General features: G+C 39.7%; 1 protein-coding gene across 1 annotated transcript in view; it reads right to left on the bottom strand.

Annotated features, from left to right (window-relative positions):
- plxna2 (plexin A2) overlaps positions 1 to 23,133 on the bottom strand; it is a 277,277-nt gene extending 254,144 nt beyond the window's left edge. The window contains exon 1 of the mRNA XM_047362018.1: positions 22,209 to 23,133. The gene's annotated coding sequence lies outside the window, so the exon portion shown is untranslated. The remainder of the gene's footprint in view (positions 1 to 22,208) is intronic.
- Between the last annotated feature and the right edge of the window lie 1,006 nt (positions 23,134 to 24,139).

The following is a 24,139-nucleotide window of genomic DNA, read 5'->3' as shown; positions in this document are numbered from 1 at the left end:
GTCTGACAATGGCCATCCGTGGACTCTAGATGGACAAACTTTATCAATTTATTATTTTACTTAGTGCCCCTACACGTGGCCCGTTCTGGGGTGGCTGGGCTCTGGCACTCGGTGGTTTGGTCTGGGCTCCCTGGCTGCCCCGCACCGTTCCGGACCCTTTGTGGGGTGCCTTGAGACGATATTGTTGTAAATAAGCGCTATATAAATAAATAAACTGAAACTATCTAAGTAGTTATGCTGCTATAGGCTTAGGCTGCTGGAGGACATAATGACCACTTTCACCCTCTTCGCTACATTCTCACACTACTCTCCAATTCTGCATTATTTGCTGTTATTTCAGTTTTTAACTTTATGTTCTCTCTCTTTTCTCTTCCAAGAAGCTACACCTGGCCTGACTCTGTGTCTACCTGTGACACCTTTCTGGAGAGGGGAATCGTCCGAGCTTCTGCTGGCAACAACTTAATGCTCACCTTCTACAGATCATCCACTTGGCCCTGTCTTTCAGTGTTTAACCCTTTCTTTCTCCTAGACATAGCTACTGACTGAGCTTTTACTGTAACTAATTATATGGGCTCTCTTTCAGACTCTAACCTTGACAACTGGCTCAAAGTTTATCTGTTCTTTCTTTCTAGATGAAATGACTAAAGAAACTAAATCCACTAACATTTACTTTTCCTTCCCATAGAAAGTACTCCTGGATCAGTGTTTCTGTGTTCTTTTTGTATCTCTGCTCTGTTCTCTCAAACCCCCAGTCGGTCGTGGCAGATGGCTGCTCACACTGAGCCTGGTTCTGCTGGAAGTTTCTTCCTGTTAAAAGGGAGTTTTTCCTCTCCACTGTCGCTCCATGCATGCTCAGTATGAGGGATTGCTGCAAAATCAACGCTAGTGACTGTCCACTGTTGCAATCTAATGCAATCAGCTGGGTTTCCTTAGACAGAAAAACGTTTTATCCAATTTGAATAAATAACTGAATCTGACTGCACTGTTCAATGGTTAGGATTAATTGGAATGTATGTACCTGATTTTTGTGAAGTGCCTTCAGACAACATGTGTTGTGAATTGGCGCTATATAAATAAACTGAATTGAATTGAATTCAGAACATTAATCTATCGAATGGTTGTGTGGCTGCTCTTTGGCTTTGTGGTCTGAGCTTTGTGGTGGAAAACAGAGGTAGGAAGAACAAATTTCTATGATAATATCTATGAATTATTAATGTCTATGAAAGAATTGGAATCTTAGTTTTGGATGTAAGAACAAGCCAAAACTACGGGAGGAGGAATGAACACAGTTTATGACATGCTTATGACTGATAGCTTTCACCGATCACTTACTATGGTAAAATAATCTTTTCTTGGTGTCTGAGCAAAATGAAGGAGAGAATGTTTATCTGCAGATGCCACCTAAGTATTTCAACTTCATTTCCATCCACCACATGTGTAGGATTGAGAGAAGTGATTTTTTTATCTTCAAACAAGTCGTTGAAAAAAAACTAATTGTAGCTAGACTAACAGGTGTCCTAAGAAAAACATTTTGACAGCTACATTATTGTAGTATAGTGAAAACTTCCCAGTATAATGCAGGGGCTGGTAGAGAAAAGTGACAGTTATGGTAAATGGACTGAATTTAAATAGCACTTTTCCAGTCATACTGACCAATCAAAGTGTTTTACACTGAGGCCACATTCAGCCAATCACACTTACTAACTTGTACATTTATACACCAATACATAGATCGGTAGACAACTCGAGGTTGAGTGCCTTGCCTATCGGTCACATCAACCTGTTACAGGAGGAAGCTAAAATCGAACCCACAAGTTTCAGACTGCAAGAAAGCTACTTCTCCCACTGAGCCACATAAGCCACAGTTATATAACTATTGTGGTTAATATAACTATTGTGACCAACATACAAGACCAAAACTGAATTGGAAAAGTTGTAAAAATGATGACATCCTGTATGCCCTTTATGGATGGGGAAGAGGAAGGAAAACATTAAAAGATACAGTATGAACAGAGAGAGCAGTATTAACTGAACAAAAATCATATTCAAGAACATTCCCATGCTTGGTCAGAATGAACTAAGCCAAACCGAGGAATTCCTCTGTGGCAGTTTCTTCCTCGTATTAACTTTTTCTCAGACCACACACACAGATGATGGAGCTGAGTGAGCCACGCTGCGGCTTGACCGCTTTAACAGAGATCCTTGGGTTTTTGCGAAGCAGCAAAAAGAGGTCCTTACAAGCAAGTCAGTCCCTATTCATCCATCTGAGTGATGTAACTGAGATCTTAATGCTAATCAACGATTAGCATGTTTTGGCAGAAGGTATGACGTTAGAGGCTGCGAAAACAGAGCAGCGGGCGATTAGAGTATTTCCTTCTATAACAGAATTCCGTCATTTCTCAGTTGGTGGGGAGAGGTAGAAAAAACATGGAACGGGGTACTTGGCAGGCTCTCTTCCAGCCAAACTAAACAGCCTTGCTGCTGCAACTGCTTTTGCCTATACACTGCATCAGCAATGGTGAAAACATATAATCATACTCCAGCAGAAAACTGCAATAACAGGAAGGAGGAAAAAAAGATTCAATGGATTTGTTTTGTACCCTCGAGAAAATGTAACCAAGGGGGGATAAAGCTCCATCCATTTCATCAGCAACATAAATAGGAGCAGCTGGGGCACGCTAACATGCTGAAGTGGGCTAATTAGGACACTTGGTGGTTGGTTTACTGTTGTTTCAGGACAGTTAGGACGGACTGGGAGTGACTGAGACCACTTTCATTTTATTCTTCATGGATACACTTCAAACCAACATCACGTACTGTATTTCCTGTGAGATCATCAAAGGATAGTGAGGGAGTGTGTGAGCCATTTCCCAGCCTTCAGTTTTCTTTTCTCAAACTGGTGCAAACAGTGTCACTTAGTTACTCTGTGCCACACAAAGTCTTAACTTCCATGAAAACAGTGTTGCCTTCCTGTTCCGACCCTCCCTTCCAGCTTCCTCTGCTCTTCCTGTATGACTCAGTTTAATAAGTAAAAAAATCCCAGAACTTTTGCTCTGTTGTTTTGCAGCAAGAGGCTGAGAATGCTGTGTTTCTATGCATTTAAAGTAGACTGAGCCTGGTGTGAGATTCTTGCAGTTTGATAAACTTGAGAAAAATTGCCACATTCAGTGTGTCATGGTATTTACACAAACAATTTAAACTAAAAAAAGCGTAACATGATATCACTACCTTTAATTAAAAACAAAAAAGCAACAGTTATTCCTGCTGCTGCCAAAATATTCTATCATTTTGATTAGTAGGTATGCCAAGGCTATTATTGTTGTTTTTTTTAATTCTGATGCATATACTTAAACAAGCTATATGCATAGCAACTGCTAAGTTTAGTAGTTTTCAATTAGTTTTTGAACAAAATTTTCTGTCTTTTTCCCAATGTGCTCTTTTTGGGTCACAAGTTTAACAAGCTGATAGTAACTGGGAAATAAGTTGGGCTATCTACTGTTAAGTAGCTCAGTGAACTACTTAACAAACTTGCTGCCCGCGTGTTACCAACAGCAGCTTTAAAACATTGTTACCTTAATAAGAATAACGAGTGGCACTTCTATAGTTTGCACCAACCAGCTTAATGGTAATGGGCAGCAGTATGTGGGGGAGGGGTCAGCACCATATCTTTCAAAACCTGCGAATTAATGTGGCTTTTTAATATCACTAGATCTTTGCTCCATACAGCCAGAGAAAACTCTGTTCACTCCACCATGTTTCCTAGGATTTCAGGAAAAGGACTTTTTTAATTGGGCTGCATGGTGGCGCGGTTGGTATCACTGTTGCGTTGCAGCAAGAAGGTCCTGTGTTTGACTCCCGGTCGGGGGTCTATCTGCATGTAGTTTGTATGTTCTCCCTGTGCATGTGGGGGTTCTCTCCAGGTACTCGGGCTTCCTCCCACAGTTCAAAAACATTATTGTTAGGTTAATTGGTCTCTCAAAATTGCCCTTAGGTATGAATGGGTGTGTGCATGGTTGTTTGTCCTGTGTGTCCCTGTGATGGACTGGCGACCTATCCAGGTTGTACCCTGCCCCGTAGACTGCAGGAGATAGGAACCAGCTCCCCGTGACCCTGTTTGGAAGAAGCGAGTTTAGAAAATGGATGGATGGACTTAGTATAACTTGATAATGCTAACTGGCCAATGCAAAACTGGAACTGGAATTCCTGTGAGAACTGCTGAGATGAATCCTTGACCTTTGAACTGTTGTACAAAGGTATTGACTTTTAAATGCCATTCGTCAGTTCTCTATGATAAGAATTTCTTGCAGTGGTCTCTTTGAACAACAGTTCAAAAAACAATCATGTGCATGATCATGTTATCCTCTTGTTTTATACCTACAGCATGTAACTGACAAATTATGTAGTCAGTTTTTTGTCTGTATTGCACAAAAAGCTCATGAAAGACTCTGTTGAATTGTGTTTCAGATAGATTAAATCATTTTTCTAAGCCATTAATACATTCACTAGTCATAATTATGTCATTTTCATTCACAAACCTCCCTATCAAACATCCCTTATTGCCAAAAGTAGCTCATATATTGCATCATAGTTTAGAAACAACATTTATTGATATTGGTTTGAAAGAAATGGCTTCATGAGAACTTTAGTCAGCTGTGTTTTCTTTGCTTTACCCTTTTCTCGTTTGTTGCATCAAGCGGTAGCATTCAAAGACAGGTGGGGTTGTTTACCTTGACACAGAGCTACTGCACATGTTCAGCGCTTCAGGGACCCAGGCAAACACACACTCTACATTTCAGCTTTTCAGACCTTAAGCTGTTGAAGCAGCTAATGCTTTGTACAACACAACCCACAAATGCTGTTACCTTGGCAGAATAAACAAAGCCAAGGTGTCCTTTATCTGGCACGTCAATGTCTGCACAAAAGGAATCCATGGAAAGTTTACATTGTGGTAAGAAGCATTAGGTAGTCCACACTAACACATGCCTGAGAGAGTGGCAGCACATATCCACTTTACTCCTTTCTGCATTTTTTCCACATTTTTGAGGAAGAATGCAAACTAGACTAAAGCCTGCGGTTGTCAAAATACAGGTGAATTAAAGCATGTGCAATAATTTTGCAGCATCTGAGCCATTTGCCAGTCCCCTCTGACATGCCTCTACCCAGGTCACAGTGTGTCTCACTTCCAACCCCCCAAAACAGACGGGAATGAATGAAGCGGTTGACGCTGTGTCCATTAGTCAGTAAAATAAAAACAATCCTCTCAGTAAATTTGGAAGAAAAAGAACATCCATTACAGGACTAAACATCACACAGAAGAAAGTGGTTTTAACTGAATGCGACGTTTGCAAAAATAACACTGTGCTTGCTTTGTAATAGCATGCAAATTCCCCTCACCTATTCACCCCTGTCGGATTGAGCATGTTTTCTGAGAAATGTGGGGGTGGACTTGTGGCAGGCAATGAGGTTGGTGCAAATTAGTAGTAGTAAACATAATACCTACAAGCTCAGGAATGCCTTCTGCAATGAGGAGAAAGTGTTAACAGGCAGGTTTAATCTAGTTTTTGCAATATCTGCAATAACATGTCAAATATATTTCTTATGGAGCTTCTGCACCAATAATGGTTAACAGCATTTGCTCTCAAAGTGTATGTTAATCCCAAACTGTTGCAAAATAAGACAAGAAAAGATGCTCATTCATTGCTTTCATGTAAAAACCTGCCTGATCCCTTGCTTTTATCACTTTTCTCACTCACTCCCCCTTCCGCCTTTACCTAATGCCTCTCCTTATGCAGCCATATTTAATCAACAGCTTTGATTAAATATGGACAACACAGGAATTTTAAGCCATCTGCCAGAAAAAGCCTTGGTTGTGACACTCTGGATAAATACCTCTGATGCCCAGATTTACTCCCCGCTTCAATGCTCCAGAAAAGACAATGCTCTTGACTGACAATGCAGCTGATGTGCAAGAATGTCGGGAATTTAGATTTTGTGTTTTGCCCTGCCTGATGTCATATCACAGCATTTATCCCGCGCTAATTATTTTGTTTGTAAGTTTCTCAAAGACACTGCTGTCATGTTTCTTCATTTCATTGGTGTTGACAGAGGAAGACAAATGTGTCCGTGTGGGCGAGCTCCCACTGTTCCGATGACTACAATGTTTCCCTTTGATAGCAAAAGGCAAGTAGGAAGTAAGAGTGGCGGAACAACAACATCCAACTTCAACTACGATAGATTAAATTTGAGAGTATAGAAAGTTTGTTGTGATTACTAATGCCTAGGAATGTAACAATACATCCAGGTACAAGATAACCAATACATAATATTAGGTTTACAAGAACAAGACAAGATTTTGAAAAATATTTTAGGAAGGAGAACCTTTAAAAGTACCTTTTGAAAATAACAACTTTTAAGGTATTAAACATCCTTATCATTTAACCCATATGTCTGTATTAAAATGCTTTTATTGGTCTGATGTCATATAATATAAATGTTTTCATAAGTTGTAAACAGAAAATCGTCAAATGAACATAAATAAAGTATTGAAAATATAAGTATGTGCGTAATTAATCTATATAAGGGTTTTTACTTAGGGAGTTGAGTTAATGAAATTAATTAACTTTTCAATAATATTGTAGCTTATTGAATTGGGCTGTAAATGATTTTAAAGTGGTATAATGTGATTTTAAATAGGCTTCTTTTCTCATGACAACTAATTGTTGTTACGTTAGCAATTAGAAGTCGTTTTTAGACATCGACACTGCATGGCAACTTCGGTACAACTCCCTTCGTACTTTAAAATAAGTAAGACTCAAAGATATGAATCAGTGTTACTGGAGTTATTGGAGAAACAAAGAATCTACAGCGGTTGGACAATGAAACTGAAACACCTGTCATTTTAGTGTGGGAGATTTCAAGGCTAAATTGGACCAGCCTGGTAGCCAGTCTTCATTGATTGCACATTGCACCAGTAAGAGCAAAGTGTGAAGGTTCAATTAGCAGGGTAAGAGCACAGTTTTCCTCAAAATATTGAAATGCACACAACATTATGGGTGACATACCAGAGTTCAAAAGAGGACAAATTGTTGGTGCACGTCTTGCTGGCGCATCTGTGACCAAGACAGCAAGTCTTTGTGATGTATCAAGAGCCACGGTATCCAGGGTAATGTCAGCATACCACCAAGAAGGACGAACCACATCCAACAGGATTAACTGTGGACGCAAGAGGAAGCTGTCTGAAAGGGATGTTCGCGTGCTAACCCGGATTGTATCCAAAAAACATAAAACCACGGCTACCCAAATCACGGCAGAATTAAATGTCCACCTCAACTCTCCTGTTTCCACCAGAACTGTCCGTCGGGAGCTCCACAGGATCAATATACATGGCCGGGCTGCTATAGCCAAACCTTTGGTCACTCATGCCAATGCCAAACATTGGTTTCAATGGTGCAAGGAGCGCAAATCTTGGGTTGTGGACAATGTGAAACATGTATTGTTCTCTGATGAGTCCACCTTTACTGTTTTCCCCACATCCGGGAGAGTTACGGTGTGGAGAAGCCCCAAAGAAGCATACCACCCAGACTGTTGCATGCCCAGAGTGAAGCAGGGGGGTGGATCAGTGATGGTTTGGGCTGCCATATCATGGCATTCCCTTGGCCCAATACTTGTGCTAGATGGGCGCGTCATTGCCAAGGACTACCGAACCATTCTTGAGGACCATGTGCATCCAATGGTTCAAACATTGTATTCTGAAGGTGGTGACTTGTATCAGGATGACAATGCACCAATACACACAGCAAGACTGGTGAAAGATTGGTTTGATGAACATGAAAGTGAAGTTGAACATCTCCCATGGCCTGCACAGTCACCAGATCTAAATATTATTGAGCCACTTTGGGGTGTTTTGGAGGAGCGAGTCAGGAAACGTTTTCCTCCACCAGTATCACGTAGTGACCTGACCACTATCCTGCAGGAAGAATGGCTTAAAATCCCCCTGACCACTGTGCAGGACTTGTATATGTCATTCCCAAGACGAATTGACGCTGTACTTGCAGCAAAAGGAGGCCCTACACCATACTAATAAATTATTGTGGTCTAAAACCAGGTGTTTCAGTTTCATTGTCCAACCCCTGTATATACTTTATGTCAAAATACAACACCATACAATACCATAGCATTGAGGTGGCTTCTGATTTTGACAACAGATATGACATTTTTAGTGACATACATGGTCTCTTTACCTTAAAAGAAATTGGTCTCTGGCAGACATTTTTCTTTTAAGCTGATAATTATAGTGTAAATATAGGTTATACAAAAATATTCCAGAGATGTCATTCTGAATTTCCACTACCGATATGAGTGAAGTGACATCTAGAGATTATGTAGCTTCAATCTACAAAGCTACAAATTATTTTAATGGGGTTATGAATACAGTACAAGATTAGGAGATATTGCCATATTAGTATTGCTTTAATTAAAAATTTCCATATTATATGTTGATAACCCTTTTTAATGTTAATACGTAAAAGAATAAGCCTGGGACATCAAACGGATTTCTCAATCTTAAAAGGATAATGGAAATGGTGAGGTATACAAAAATGTCCCATGTTTAGAGGATTTTCTTTTTAAATTCCACCTCAGATGTGGATAAAACTTACTGAGTGACATCTATAGATGGTAAACCTTAATCTGCACATCAGTCAGCCTAGGAGAATGAACAATTTTCTTTAAAGAATATTATTCATGTAGTGACTCATATTTAATGTCCTCATATGTGGCTTTCAGTTCGCAATTAATTAATTTTATAATTCAATTCGATTTCAATTCAGTTTATTTATATAGCGCCAATTCACAACACATGTTGTCTCAAGGCACTTCACAAAAGTCAGGTACATACATTCCAATTAATCCTAACCATTGAACAGTGCAGTCAGGTTCAGTTATTTATTCAAATTGGATAAAATGTTTTTCTATCTAAGGAAACCAAGCAGATTGCATCGAGTCAGTGACTTGCAGCATTCACTCCTCCTGGATGAGCATGTAGAGACAGTGGACAGGCACTGGCGTTGACTTTGCAGCAATCCCTCATACTGAGCATGCATGTAGCGACAATGGAGAGGAAAAACTCCCTTTTAACAGGAAGAAACCTCCAGCAGAACCAGGCTCAGTGTGAGCGGCCATCTGCCACGACTGACTGGGGGTTTGAGAGAACAGAGAGGAGTCCTTTCTATGGGAAGGAAAAGTAAATGTTAGTGGATGTAGCTCCTTTAGTCGTTTCATCTAGAAAGAAAGAACAGATAAACATTGAGCCAGTTGTCAAGGTTAGAGTCTGAAAGACAGCACATATAATTAGTTACAGTAAAAGCTCAGTCAATTGCTATATGTAGGAGAAAGAAAGGGTTAAACACTGAAAGACAGGGCCAAGTGGATCACCGGTAGAAGGTGAGCATCAAGGCACCCCACAAAGGGTCCGGAACAGCGCGAGGCCACCAGGGAGCCCAGATCAAACCACCGAGTGCCAGAGCCCGACCACCCCAGAACGGGCCACGTGTAGGGGCACTAAGTAAAATAATAAACTGATAAAGTTTGTCCATCTAGAGCCCACTGATGGTCAGTGTTATACTAAAAACCACAAGGATTGGGATACCTCTCTCTGTCAGACTGATTGTAACCTGATTATAACCATTGGAAGAGAAGGGGTCATACAAGTAGCAGAAATGGAGGGTGTGTTTGCACCATAACCATAATTCCACATGACATATGAATAAAACAAAATGAGTGACATTTGAAGAAAATGCGCTCCTAACAAGGATAATAATCATCATTGCATGACAGTTTACTTATAAAAAGATTATTAATATATTAATTTGGTAATTCATATTTTACTGGCTTTATTCCTCAAAAATGTATACCTGAATATCTTGAGGAAAAGTCATTAGAAATGTTTAAAGATGCTAATGTAACATTGAAATTCCTCAAATCTGTTTGCTTTGGTTAGATTGGGAAAACAGTTTGTCACAGAGGCATGCTTTTATTCTGAAAGCGGGTCTGTAAACATGACTGCCTTAATACTTATTACTTCAGCAAACTGAAGTATTCTCTCAGAGTCAACAGGATATGGTAAACTACCCAAACTAACAGTGGTCTTTACTACCAAATGAAAGAAAATAAATGGGCTCTGGGAAATAATAATCTTAAAAAATACACATCTGTCAAAAATTTAAATACAGGGACTTAAAACAAAACAAGAGTAATGTAGAGATAAATAACAGCTAAACATGATCAATTTATGTCTTATTTTTGATCAGTTATTAAATACATTGTTTCTTTTTTCTTTTGTTTTATTGAATGGCACATTAATTAGGTGGCTAAACTATTTATTAGGCAAGATTTATTTAGCTATAGATTTATTTCTGAATTTATTCTTGATGATAGCAGGATTGGTCCTCCATACCTTTGTACCTTGATTCGATCTTAAGTCATTTATTTCAGTGCTTTCAGGGCTTAGACTAACAGAATAAACATATGTCCCCAGACAAAGTACGGTGCTGGCAGAATTTAGATCACACTTTGCAAGGTAGACTTCACTTAGACAAAAAAAAATCTGACAAATCTGACTCATTACATCGCTAGTAATGACCTTTTTCTTAATTGGACTTGACAAAACAAGCTCCAAGAAAAACTGTTTTAGGAACAGAAGTTTTGACCTTACTTTGTTTGCCAGAAATCCTTGATTGTGAGTTAAAACGTTTGTCATAACTGAGGTCAAATGAAGTAACTGCACATTCTCACAGACTCTCAAGTACCTTGTATCCCTTTTCCTCCCACTGGCTTCTGCATGTGGATCAGAGTCATGTATCCATGCATAAACATTAATGTTATCCCAGAGGAGAATTCATTACCCCTGGCCTGGACACAATAAATCACCTTGGGTCAAAGTAAAGAGTCTGGTGTTGCAGGGACTGGCTGTAGCTTTACTCAGAACTTTTTTCCTTGACCCTTCCGCCAACATTCCCTCCCTAGTACAGCTGCACGATATTAGGACAACATAAGATATGTGATTATATTGGTACAAGACATGATGCCGATACAACTTGCAGGAAATATAGAAATAATTCAAAAGTGTTACTTCATTATTAAAAACTGTTGCTTCATTATAATTATAAATTCATTATTTCAATCTCAACAATGTTTAATTGAAAATTAGCATTTGGGCAACATCTGCTTAGTTGTATTTACTTAATGACTTGAATGACTGCCTCGTTCTCTTGTAAAACATTTTTATGTTGCATTAAACAAGTGCCACCAAATATATTACAGCCATACAGAGTCTGAATACATGGCACTTAAATAATTACCTAACATTTATTGCAGTCCAGGCAGTTTTTTGCGATATACGAATGCATATTGGGTACATTGATAGTGCAATGACAATAAACTTACGATAGATTGTGCAGCCCTAACACCGAGTGCTTTCACAACCTGACCTGAAATCCAAGGCAGAAAATATAGGTATGTTTTTAAATCTTGAACACAATTTTAAAAGAAGAAACTGACCCATTCTCTATAAACGTTTGACTTTAAGCCTTTGTCGACATTTCAGAGAAACAAGATTCCACAATGAGCCACATTTCATGTTTTTGAAGTTGTAAGAGTTACATGGTCTTTCATCATCAATTTAGCCCTCTTTACTTTGGTCTACAACAGTGGAAAAAGTTAATCAAGCGGATGTGTGTGCACAACAGAGAAAGGAGGGGGAAAGCTTTTCCAGATAGAGTTTTCTGTCTGCCATCTACCTCTGTGATGAATTTAGAGGGCCTTGTTTCCCCTTTCCGCTTATTCCCATCTCCTCTCTCGCTTAAAGCTGGGGATGAGTTAAGGCTCCTGCTTTACAATGAGAGAAGCTTTCCACACTGATAAAGTGATGGTTGACTAAAAATGGTAGCAATGAAGCAAGAACGAGTACAGGTAGCTGCATGTTACTGAGGAACAGAGCACAGTGAAATAAATCTTTGCAATGTTTACCCTGCAAACCAAACTGAAGAAGACTCAAAGCAATAAAAATAAAAGAAAATACAGTGCTTTACAAAAGTACCCATACCTGTCAATATTTTCACATTTCACACCTACCAACCTATTAAGATATGACTGTCCATTAAAACTGACAGAGTGGGCAAGGAGAGGATGAGGCAGAGGAGCAGCCAAGAGCTCCATGGTTAGTCTGGAGAAGATACAAAGAATCACAACTCAGGTTGGAGAATCTGCTGGCAGGAAAACTATCAGTTGTGCAATCCACAAATCTGGCCTTTATGAAAGAGGGAGGACAAGGAGGTCCCATCTGCAGTTTGCCACAAGCCATGCAGGGAACACAGCAGACATGTAAAAGATGGTCAGATGAGACCAAAATTGACCTTTCATGGCCTGCAAGCAAAACGCTATGTGTGTTGGAACACTGCACATCATTCTGAGCTAACCATTCTCATCATTAAACATGGTGGTTGGAGCACCAAGCTACGGGAATGATTTTTCAGGCCCTGTGAAGCTGATAGATGCTGATGGGAAGATGGATGGAGCTACTGCAAATACAGGACAATCCTGCAAGAAAAAATTGAAGGTTTCTTTCTGCTGGAAGTTTCTAAAAAGCACCCTAAGCATGTAATCAAGAGCTACTTTAGATGTTTAGATGTGCTAAAATGGCCCAAATATGCAAAATGTGTTGTTCACAGATTTGCTTTATCCAATATAAATCTTAAGCTACTTTGCACAAAAAAATGCCTGGAAATTTCTTGATCTAGATGTACAGAGGCTGGTAGAAACATATCTCAAAAGACACATTGTAACTGCAGTAAAAACTGGTTCTACGCTGACTACAAATGCAAGAATTGAAATAAATAAATAAATAAACAATGCGTAATTTCCACTGTATAAAAACAGGCTACTTTATTTTGAAATGCATTAATGTTTGTGGTTGCGAAGTGACAAAATGTGAAAAAGTGTAAGAGGTATAACTGCTTTTTTAAGGTGTGGTAAATTCATGTAAACAAACTGACCTGCAGGATTTCACAATTCCTGGGTAAAAAAAAAAAAAAACACTTTAGGCAATTCCCTAAACAGAATTACAAAATGCTTCAAATAGCTGAGTGGTAATGGCCATAATAGGCCCCTCTGAGTTGAAAAGGGTTCTTACTCCAACTGAGCTGCGGTTTACATAGTAAAGCAAAAAAGCTGTTGTTGGCTGGGCTCCTTCATGGCACATGAGTTGACTATACAAGCAATGTCTGCACCCCTTTTCCAGCAGTAACCATGGTGACAACGACAGGCAGAGGCATTACCATCACAAGGGGGCAGTATGGGCAACACTACATGGAGTTGCCCACTCTGCCAACCTCCGCCTTCTGTACTTCCTTCCATACACATGGGTAGTACACGATCACGCAAAAATACACCACATGTGCCACACTGTTCAAGCAAATACAAATGAAAATGGACACAAACGCACGCAGTCAAGCACAAATTCCACACAGGCACACTGTCATCTGCTCCTGACAGATGCCCCTTAGCGCTCAACAAAAGCCCCCTCCTACTCTGCCTCTTTCCCGCTCCCTTTTGTTGCTCACTTATTGTTGAATTTCCACCAAACAAAAATGCACATCCTCCCATGACACCAGCAAATTGATTATTTATGGTGCCAGGAAAACTGACTTATAACTGACTTATATTCAAATGGGTGTGAAAGAAAGTAAAGTGTATTTATGTAAGAATTAAACATTTTTCTGATCTCTTTTTCCTTCTCTTCTTGTCTAATTACCTGCTGACGGTATATTAGGCAAGCCTGGGAGCAGTTTGGGGACTGCAAGACAACTTTAAGATTGAATGTAAGATGAGATCAGGAAACGAGCGGCCACCTGACAGTGTCTGGAGAAAAAAATAAATCACACAAGCCCTCACGGTTTGCAGGGGTCAGAGCCTGACTTGCAGCCAGCGAGAAGATCTGTGACAAACAAACAGCCAGACTTGTTATTCTGCAGGTCCCCGTGCCAGGATTCCTGCCCTTATCGCTGGCATCGAGTAATTTTGTTACACATGGTAAATATAGGATGGCTTGTGACAGCAGACATCAGATAAACGCTGGAAGTGCCTGGGCAACGAAATGTGGAGATGGAGCTGAATGCCTAAACAGGCTGTTGTGTGAAGGAGAGAGACTGATGATTGTGGCAGGCAGATTGAGGTACTAAAGAACGGCAGAGGAGAGGGATCCCGTCCCATGGAAATGTGTCATGAAGGCAGTGCTATTAACATCTTAATAAAAGGCTTGCCAGGCCCTGGAGAGCCCTGCTGAGTAGACTGCCTCCTTCTTTCCACACAGGGGCTCTAAAGCTCCTTTTTGCTGCATATCAACGAGGAAACATTTAGCTTGTGCCAGTCTTGCATTGTAGGGTGTTAGGCTTCCCAAAGGAGTAGCCTAAATGCCTATCCACAAACATGCTCCACTAAATTCCTTTATTCCCCCTTTCCCTCTACTTTCATTTACTGTTCATTTCTCCATCTGTTGGATTTAGTAGCCATACAAAAGGCTTTGTTTCAGCAAGCTGGCAGGCCTTTGGGACAGCAGAGTGCACTCTGGGGTTCAGTGCTAACTTGCTGCCATCAATAGATAGAGCAGGATCTGGACCAGCCACAGCAGCACCAGGCAGAGGGAGGACTGTTAACCGTCCCCTGATGAAGCTTGAAGCTGGCTGCTGCCTGTCTGTGTTGACACACAGGCTGCTTTCTTCTCCCAGCCTGACAAGGATGAGGAAACAACTTCCCCTTATATAGTTTCTACTACGCATGAGCCTGTTACTAGTATCATGGCATACCAAGATTTTAAAAAGTAACAGTTTCAAAACAAACTTTTTCCGTAACACTGTTCCTACAGTTTAAACTCCTTTTAATGAAATGCCAGAGAAAGGGCAAGGGTGATCATATTTTTCTTTGGCCGTTTGGAAGACTGAGAAGCTCTGCTCTGCCTCTCCCCCACCTGTTGCTCCACACTGCTGGTTAGTGAGTTAATACGTTTTTCCCTTGCTAAAGAAAAAAAAACAATTCAGCTGTTTGAGGACATGAGTAGCTCTGCACTGCCCCTCCTGCACCTGTTGTCATGTACTGTTGTTTAGCAGGCTGAAAGAAGGCTATTACACATTTCTCTTTCTTAAAAAAGAAAGACATTTACATGTTTTAGAACATGAAGAGCACTGCGCTGCCCCTCCCCTACCTGTTGCTCATCTGCTCCTACACTTTTCCTTTGCTTATAAGAAAAACAAATTCAGCATTCTGGAGCCATTAATAGCACTATGCTACAGTTGGTGAGCTAAGAGTGGTATTGACTGCAGACTAGCTATCCTGATATAGAGTTTGTTATACCTTTTACTCCATCTAAAGCAGTAAGACTAAAGCGGTACAAGTTTATACAATAAGCATTTTGTTTTAAAGTTACAGTCGGGAAGCTATGAGCTGCTTCTCTGAAGAGCAGCTGACTGTAGCCTGGCCACATAGTTAGACAGCCCAGCTAATTAAATAGCCAATATTAACTAGTTATACTCTCAGTGTAGCAGAACAGCAAAAAGATATAATATTCTGTGCATAAAGCACTTAAAAAACACACCTCAATGTAGCGGGTTTTTATTCTTCATTTGAGTTTAAATTATGTATGAAAATTAAAACAATAAACGTGAAAATTTCAATGCAAATCAAATGTATAGTTATAATATGTTTTATTATATTAGAAACAATTGTTGCAATTTCATCATGTTTCCCATTTTTTCTGGTATGTTTCCTCAAACATATAACATCATGAGAATACAGCACTTTTTTTTTTTCCAAGGATTAAAAAAAGCAATTTGAGACATTTAAACTTTATTCCTCCCTGTCATTAACAGCTCCGTGGCGGGAAGAAGCCAAAGGATAGTATGACCAATCACTTTATTGGTGGCATATTTTCTTTCAACTGCCTAATGCTTTTCGAAAAGTCCCCAGCCTCACTATGTATCATGAAAAAAATTAAATGCAAAGTGGCATCGATTTCTGCACTCTGTGCCATGTGTTGCTCATACTGGGCAAGCTGCTACTTAACAATGTAGTGGCCTGTAGTCATCAATTTAAAACGGTTTCAATGATTGAATAAGTCACCGAAGCCTGCACACACAGCTACTCAAGATGATGAAAATGGCTTCGGCAGCATGACAACACCATTAAATGTGGCCCTGTAGTGTTTTCCAACATTTGTGTGTGAAAATAATCAAAGAGCAAAGCAGAAGCACAGATCTATGGTATGTGTATGTTGAAAACACAAGGGGTACATCTTAACTAGAGGATTAGCAAAAACAATTCACAGACCCTTTGGCACATATTGGGTATATGCTGATAACATGTTGTTGTGTGAAGCTTCACACTAACTAATTTAGTTACAATTATAGAAACACTAAATGTTTTTGGACAGTGTAAATGAAAACAAAGTTGTTCAAATCTGACATTACCCAAACACGTGAGTAATTAAAACTACATAGCATTTGTAAACTTATGCATCATGATAAATGATAAATGAAAAGGTTACAGTTTCACTATCACAAAAATTTTCCATCATAACATTCCTACAGTTTAAAGTAATCAGATATAAAAGTAAACTTTTTGTATGAAATATTCGAGGTTACAAAAAATATGGTCAAGCATGGAGCGGCAACTAACGGAGCAAAAGCTGTCACTATTATGAAGGTAATTGTGAATGTCCGTTAAGCAGAAGGCAGGCTTTACCCAAGCAGACAGCCTGACTAACAACCTAGTCAACTTAATATTCTCCCAGTGTTACACTATAGAGAGCAAAATGGCACAAAGGTGTGATATTATATTAATTATTTTTTCATGCTTTAGACTATATACCAAAATAACAATAAATGTTAGATAACAATATTTTACATGTATTAATCAATATGATAGAGATGCACCGATCCAAATTTTTTGGTCAATTTACAATCTCTGGTTTTGTAAAGCTCTGACCTGCCGAAACTGATACTAGTTGATTACAATTTGTCTATAGGTACTACATTCAAAAAGCATAAAAAGCAGCCTTTATATTAGGCGCCAAGGTAATGTCCCACTATGTGTTTGGAGGAGCAGTCACTGTAAAAAGTGGTTCTAAGTATTTAGACCAAAGACGAAATAACATGCAGTTGACATTTTAAACTGTTTCGAGCATTGTATGTTACTGATTAGCATGGTTAGCATTAACAGACATAATCCTGCATATGTATTCTTAAAAAAATGCAAACCCATAATGTGCATTGTCTTTGTATTCAGAAGTGACATATTCTGTGTTCCCAGACAGAAATTCAACAACGGTACCAAAAATCGGAATTCCAACTGTCAAAGTATGACCTCGGTAGGCAGCCCGGACTTCAGAGTGCGCTATGGCCTCGACACATTCAGATTGTTTTGAAAGTTGCCGGTATAAACTATTTATTATCATTCTGATGGGTTCTATCTCATTAAATTTTGACACAAACAGTACAATAACATATCTATCTGTGAACATGTTTCTTTAGTGGTTGAACACTGAATGGAGAGGAGAGAAACACACTGTTGTCGGCTTGTATTGCTCATATTAGTTAGCACCACAACAATTAGCAAATCAAACTGTTTTTTTTTTTAGCTTGCAACTCAAAATAGCTCAACTCAGGTGTGACATCATTCCCAGATTCCAGGTCCAACTTTAACAGCAAAATGAACGAGCCGTCACCTCAACTCAAAAATTTTCAAAAGGCTGCAAGCATTTCCAAATACAACATGTTCCATGCCAGATAGAAGCTGAAAACACCAAAGGATAAAACAGACTTTGCTGTAACATGTTCAGAGTTTCTCTTATCTGCTGAGGTTGGCTCTGATTTATTTCTCTTCTTTGCAATTTGTCAAAAGTCCCAAAAGCATGTAGGAATTAAGCATTTGACACTTTCAAAAACAACAAAAACTGCAAATGTACAAAATGGAAAAGGAGCAAAGTGATTAGCACCTGCCAAAGTCTATCTCTCTCTCTTAGCCTAGCAGCCTGAATAAACAGCAGACCATGGCCTCAGTAGAAAATACTGTTTCCCCTAAAATGGCTTTATACACTTTTTGCACTTTCTCTGATTTCTTTACAAATATCTGAATTATACTGAAAATGAGGCTTCTTTCCATTGTAAAAACTTCCACACCAAAGAGTGTTGTTAGCGCCACCTTGGAGTGGTTAAATGTGGATAAACAAATATCGGATTTTTTAAAGTTTCTGATTGCCTGGACTCTGATTGGTAGTGGTAAGGTGCAAATCAGCCAAATCCATCCGCCAGCACATTTCTAAGTACGGTACATCTCTATAATGTGTTATACCATCCCAGCAGAAATTACTGCTTTTCTGTTCAAAATAAAAGATATTAGAAAATGTTATTGCTAAATTTGTGTTCAAAATTTGTGTGGCCAATGCCCATTGTCAGATTTGAAATATAAAATCCCAAAGGAAATGAAGTACAAAAATTGTCTTTTGTATTTTCATGAAGTACATTGATTCCTGTTTCGAGTAGTTTCTCTTATCAAGGTTTTGGTTGTCAACAGGGTTGTGTTATGACACAATAGTATAAACGCATGTTTTATTGGAATAATCAACTACTATAAGAACAATCTCCAAATTAAGATGTGATTCCAGAAATGGGATAGATTTTAGTGACATTCTCACAATTACCATACAGATAAACAAGAAGCACTGAGCTGTGATAAGCACACAAGAGGGAAATATTTGTGATCTTCTGCTTTTTTCTGAAGCTGAACTGACTAAGCTTTTTCTCTGGCTGCTCTCCACTTGATCACTGTCACCTACAGACCCAGATCTGTGTTTATGTCGATTTTCATGTGCTCACTCTCACCAAAGTGCATACTGCAGACACAAACATGTATATAACGAGGTTGAACGAGCAGAGTGTGTGTGGGTCAAGAAGATTGAGATCTCAGTTGTGACAGCTGGACAGTTGAGAGGTTCAGATAAACAACCCGTGGAGAGCCAAGATGGGAGGCCAATAGCATTAAAACAAACACTTCGCTATTTGCACACTCCAGCAGATAGATATAGGTCCTCCTTTCCCTATCAGCAAAAGAGTCATTGAACCCACAAAAGCTCCATTATGTGCATGTTTGCATGTATGTAGAAGCAAAAAGACAGTTGGGACGGTGGGGGATGCTGCAAATGATGTTGGGAGGGGTCAGGAGTGTGTTCCGAATACAAAACCGCTGAACACATTTGCAGCATTCACTCATTAAGAAATAGGTCAAGGATTCTGCTCGCATGCGTAGCAACTTGTCAAAATCTCTCAAGCTGAACTGTTGCGAGCCTCACTGCCGTAAGGGAGGGGGGGAGGGGGGGGGTTTCTGTAGAGGGGTGAGCCAATGCTGGTGGTGACATAGCACACAGGCTACTCAATGCAAAGTCCAAATGTGGGTTGCAAATGATCATAGCTCACTGCTCTTCATCAAACGAGGTCGCTCTTGAGCCAACGAAGTTTGTCGCAGATGCTGATGGATGCTGATGGTGGCAGTGGTAGCCGAGGATTATGACACTCTTCAGAAAGTCTACAGTCCATTAGGGGAGCACTTGCTCTTACAGCAGTAAAGGTCAGTTTTATACATGAAGTAACAGAGATTAAAAAGACATTTTAGGGGTGAAAACCAGTTCCATTCTGTCTTAACTTTGATATATCTCCAAATAAAGTCATCACTCTGCTTTTAAAGCAGGGAAATCTGGTAGTTCTCAACAGACTTATGCAAACAGCTTGGCTGGATCAACATTAAACCAATGATTCTAAAGAGACTACAGCTTTTTGCTGCAAGGTTAACTTGGAAAACAAACCCAGTCAAAGTAATTTCTCCCCAGCTTGGTGAGATTAACCTTAATGATTGTATTAACGTGTGATGTTAAGGTTCAGGAAAGGCAATCTCAGATGGAAAGACTTCAAAGACGCCACTTGAAAAAAGAGAATTATTTAGAAAGGAGAACAAACAGTCTGTGCCTCTTTATATTGGTTCAATAAACCTGTCAACAATAGCATGAACGCTTAAAATTAAAGGTAAATTTGAGTGATTGAAGGCGAGTTCGAATTTACAAGTGGCAAAATAAATCCAAGCCCAAGACAAAGACTAGATCTACTGTATTTCATAATGACATAAGAGTTGCTGAAAAGCTCAGCTGGTCTGAGAGAGCAACAGCACTCAGAGACTGATTCTTTTTCATTATTAGATTGGAGTTAATTAGGTGAACATAATCAGCATGTTATAATCAAACCAATTCTGTGTGCCAGCTTGTCTTCTAAAGACAGCCGTGTGACACCTCCCTGCGCCTAGCGGTTGCTTTTGGGGAAGGGGAGGGGGGTCACATGGCTGTTTCCCTTTGAGATAGATATTAAAATAACTGTGTGCAGGGGGTCATGCTTCAGAGACACCAAAAATGTGATTTGGCCAAGAAGGAACTGGTTTTGATTGCAAGGGCAGAGGGATTAATATGCTACCCATCCGCCACGGCAGATGTAAGTCATTTTCATGCAACTGCGAGGCAATTTTCTACTTAAGACAACATTTATTTTCTTTGGAGTCACTGTCGTGGGTGAACGCCAGGGCAGTGGCAGTCTGACGGAGAATAAAGATTATTAGGTGCATCGGCTGAATTGGACAGATGAGGTCTAGAGCCAACATGGAGTTCTGATGACAGTAAAAGGCAATAATGTAATAACAAAACTGACAGATGTCTGATAATGTGAACTACATTAGTTATCTAGCGAGGCCAGCTCAAGGGAAATATTCAGGAGTCAGAAAACTGTTTCTGTTATGGACTCAAGGCTCACTTGTTCCAGGGAGGCAGGTCAAAGTCAACAGCCTGATGAAGTAAGTTAAAATTGTCAATCAAATGGACATTGGGGCTATTTTCGTTAATTAAGGTCAACGTGTCATTTGAATCCAGAAGTGTAATAACTGTAAGCAAAAGGAGATAAAGACTATCTTTACAGAAGACTGATTGAGGCGATACATGCTAAAAGAATTAAAAAAAATAAGAATGCTGCAAACCTGAATTATTATCTCAACAGAAAAAGTTGGAAAGAAATTAAGAGACCTCAGCAAAACAATCAGTTTGAGATTTCTACTTTTGCATATGTATGTGTTTGTGTAAAAAGAACATTTTAACACGTTTTATTCTATAAACCAGTGTCTTTCAATCCTGGTCCTCAGGGCACACTGACCTGCATGTTTAGATGTTTCCCTCCTTCAGTACAACTGATTTCAATTGATGGCTGCTTAACAGGTTTTTGCAGAACTACAATCATCTGAATCAGGTATGTTAAGCAGGGAAACTTATAAAACCTGCAGGGCAGCGTGGCTTGATGACCAGGGTTGAAAAACACTACTATAAACTACTGTCAGCATGTCTCCCAAATTCTAATTAAAAATGTCATCTGCTGCATTTATTTGCAGAAAAAGACCTCAAATAGCACAAGCAAGACCAGATCATATTCAGGTTTTTAACAACACAATACTAATGTTTTGACTTGGGAAGAGTTCAGTAATCTGTCCGTATTTTCAATCCAAGCTTTCATGCATTTTGGGATGCTCTCCACTAGTCTTTCACACTGCTGCTGGGTTCAGGTAATCACCCAATCTGTACCTCATACAGAATCAGGTGTGTGTTAAAATCTATTAGAATGGAATTGCTGTCATACATGTAGTGATTTTAGGGGACAAATAAGAGTCTTTTAAGTCTGTCCAAAACTGCATGCATTGTTCTCAAGGAAGAAGCCAAACAGTAGTTCTTTAAATAGAAAAACAAATGACACTATAGCAAAGATGCAAAGCTTCTGGTTTATGTGCAGAATCTGCAGGTTACAGCTCTGCTATAATGGTCTGATACATAATAAGGCTATGTGTGATGCACGTTTATTTGTGTGTGAGCTGTGGCACCGACACAATGTAAAACAGGCTGCCACCTTATCAAAGCCTGCAGCCTGAGATGATAAATGTTTCTTCCCGATTGTCTCTCGGCAGTGTCGGAAATGAGCTCTTCTGCAGTGTCGAGAGGGGCTGTTTGTGGCACTCAATATGAGAAATTCCTGCAAATAAAGATTCCTGTAAAGGCAGATTTATCCGAAACAACAGAGGTGATCACTCACCTCTTTAAACTGGATCCCCTGGCTCCTTCAAGACAGACAGTTGCTGATGCGCTCCACTCACATCCACAGTAAGAATGGGAAAAATGATTCCAAATGAGCTCAGTACAAGATGTCACTTTTAGGAAGATCTCAAATGCAATGTTAGTTATTCCAGTCCTTTTAATGCAGTGCAGCCTCTCTGCTGGAAGGACCTGTTAAGCGGTGGCGTCATTCATTCAAAGTGGACACCTTGGACCAAGCAGCTGATTGCGAATGTAGCGCGTAAACTTCGCAGCCGAGGCCAGGCATCAGCATGTGAACTGACCTCCAGTAACGTTAAGTTAAGCGGACCGTGTCAGATCGGCAAAGGTGCATTCCTTCGGGTTCCGCAGCCAGCCTTATCTACGGTGCAAGCCGCCAAGCCGCAGCCAGGCTCGCCATCACCCGCCGATGGAAGAAGAAATGTGTCGGCGTCGGTTCAGACCCGCAGCGTGGTTTCCTCACAAGGTTCTGCCGGACTCACACACAGAGACTGGCGGCTCCATCAGAGTACAGCGGTGTGTTGTAGCTGCGTGTGTGTGTGTGTGTGCTGCCATTGGCACAGAGCGCGGTTAAACCCAGCCCACTCACACTCCGGCTCATTACAGCGTTAACTGTTTCCACCCAGAAATACAAAAATTGAATACATAATTCGAAAAATGTTTATATCTGAAATATAAAATAGATCAATTAACTAGAAATACAAGTAAGGTTTACTAAAAAATGAGCATGTGTATATATTTACCGGTTAAGACTGTTGTGAATAATTTTGTTAAAGTTTTCCATTACGGCTTAACATAAAAATTCCCACTGACCATTTACGCTTCAGTCTTGTAACATTTAAACTGCAGCTTCAGCAACTCTAGGTGGCTTATTTTACCTTTTCATACTTATACGTATATACTTTTACATTCTCTTTACCTGACCACAGCGATATAAAATGGATACATTTATACAGTTGTGGCATCACGTTAAAAAAGGACACATTTCTTACCCATCACTGGACTTTGTCTTCACAGCACAAGCACTCCCAAGTCAGTGACAGGTTTTCCTCCTTCACTTTGTATTAGAACACTGCCATCTATAGGCCAAACTGTGAATATGCTTCTCTTTCTCTCTCTCTCTCTCTCACACACACACACACACACACACACGACACAGTTTGATTTCACTTGTCCATTTTTGTTTTTACGCTGGCTTGCTTCCTTTCTCTTTTGAACCTGACCCCTCTGCATCTTCAAATTTATGCTGACATGAGCAGGTTTTTACATAAACAGGAAAGTGTTTCCAAATTCTAAAATGGATCGTGGCTTTAGTGGAGAGGTTCTTGACAACATCGGGGTAAGAATTTCATCAGAGAGGTAAAGATTTTTCAAGTGAATCCACATGCTGCATGGCAGCATGTATGTAGTATGTTGTATCAGTATGTTTGTATCAGGATTTTATCTATCATTTTCAAAACCAAAACAACAATGGTATTTGAACAGCAAGTGCACAGTCTTGTAAATCCTGTTGAATTTTGCCACTTTTTGTCATGCTAAAACCACACAATTCAATGTACTTTATTGGGATTGTATGCGATTTACCAAACCAAATTAGTACGTGCATCTAGAGACTAAAGTTCTTGACCAATTTTCTTTGCAAAATAGCTTAAGCTCAGTTAGATTGGTTGAAGTGTATCTTTGAACATCAGTTACCAGGTTTTACCATAGATTCTCAATTTAATTCAGTTCTGTACTTTGACTGGGCCATTCAAATGTATGAATATGCTTTAATCTAAACTGTTCTGTTGTAGCTCTGCTGTATGCTTGGAGTCACCTGTCCTGCTGAAAGGTGAAGCTCTGTATGAAGTGCTGTAATACCTTTCTGCTACACAAGTTTTGATTCTACTGTTACAAGTTGTGGAAAGGTTC

The sequence above is a fragment of the Girardinichthys multiradiatus genome, chromosome 1 (genome assembly GCF_021462225.1).
Source record: "Girardinichthys multiradiatus isolate DD_20200921_A chromosome 1, DD_fGirMul_XY1, whole genome shotgun sequence".
In the NCBI taxonomy this organism is placed as follows: Eukaryota; Metazoa; Chordata; class Actinopteri; order Cyprinodontiformes; family Goodeidae; genus Girardinichthys; species Girardinichthys multiradiatus.
The sequence above is the reverse complement of the archived record's forward strand: the minus strand, read 5'-3'. Positions and strand labels throughout refer to the sequence as shown.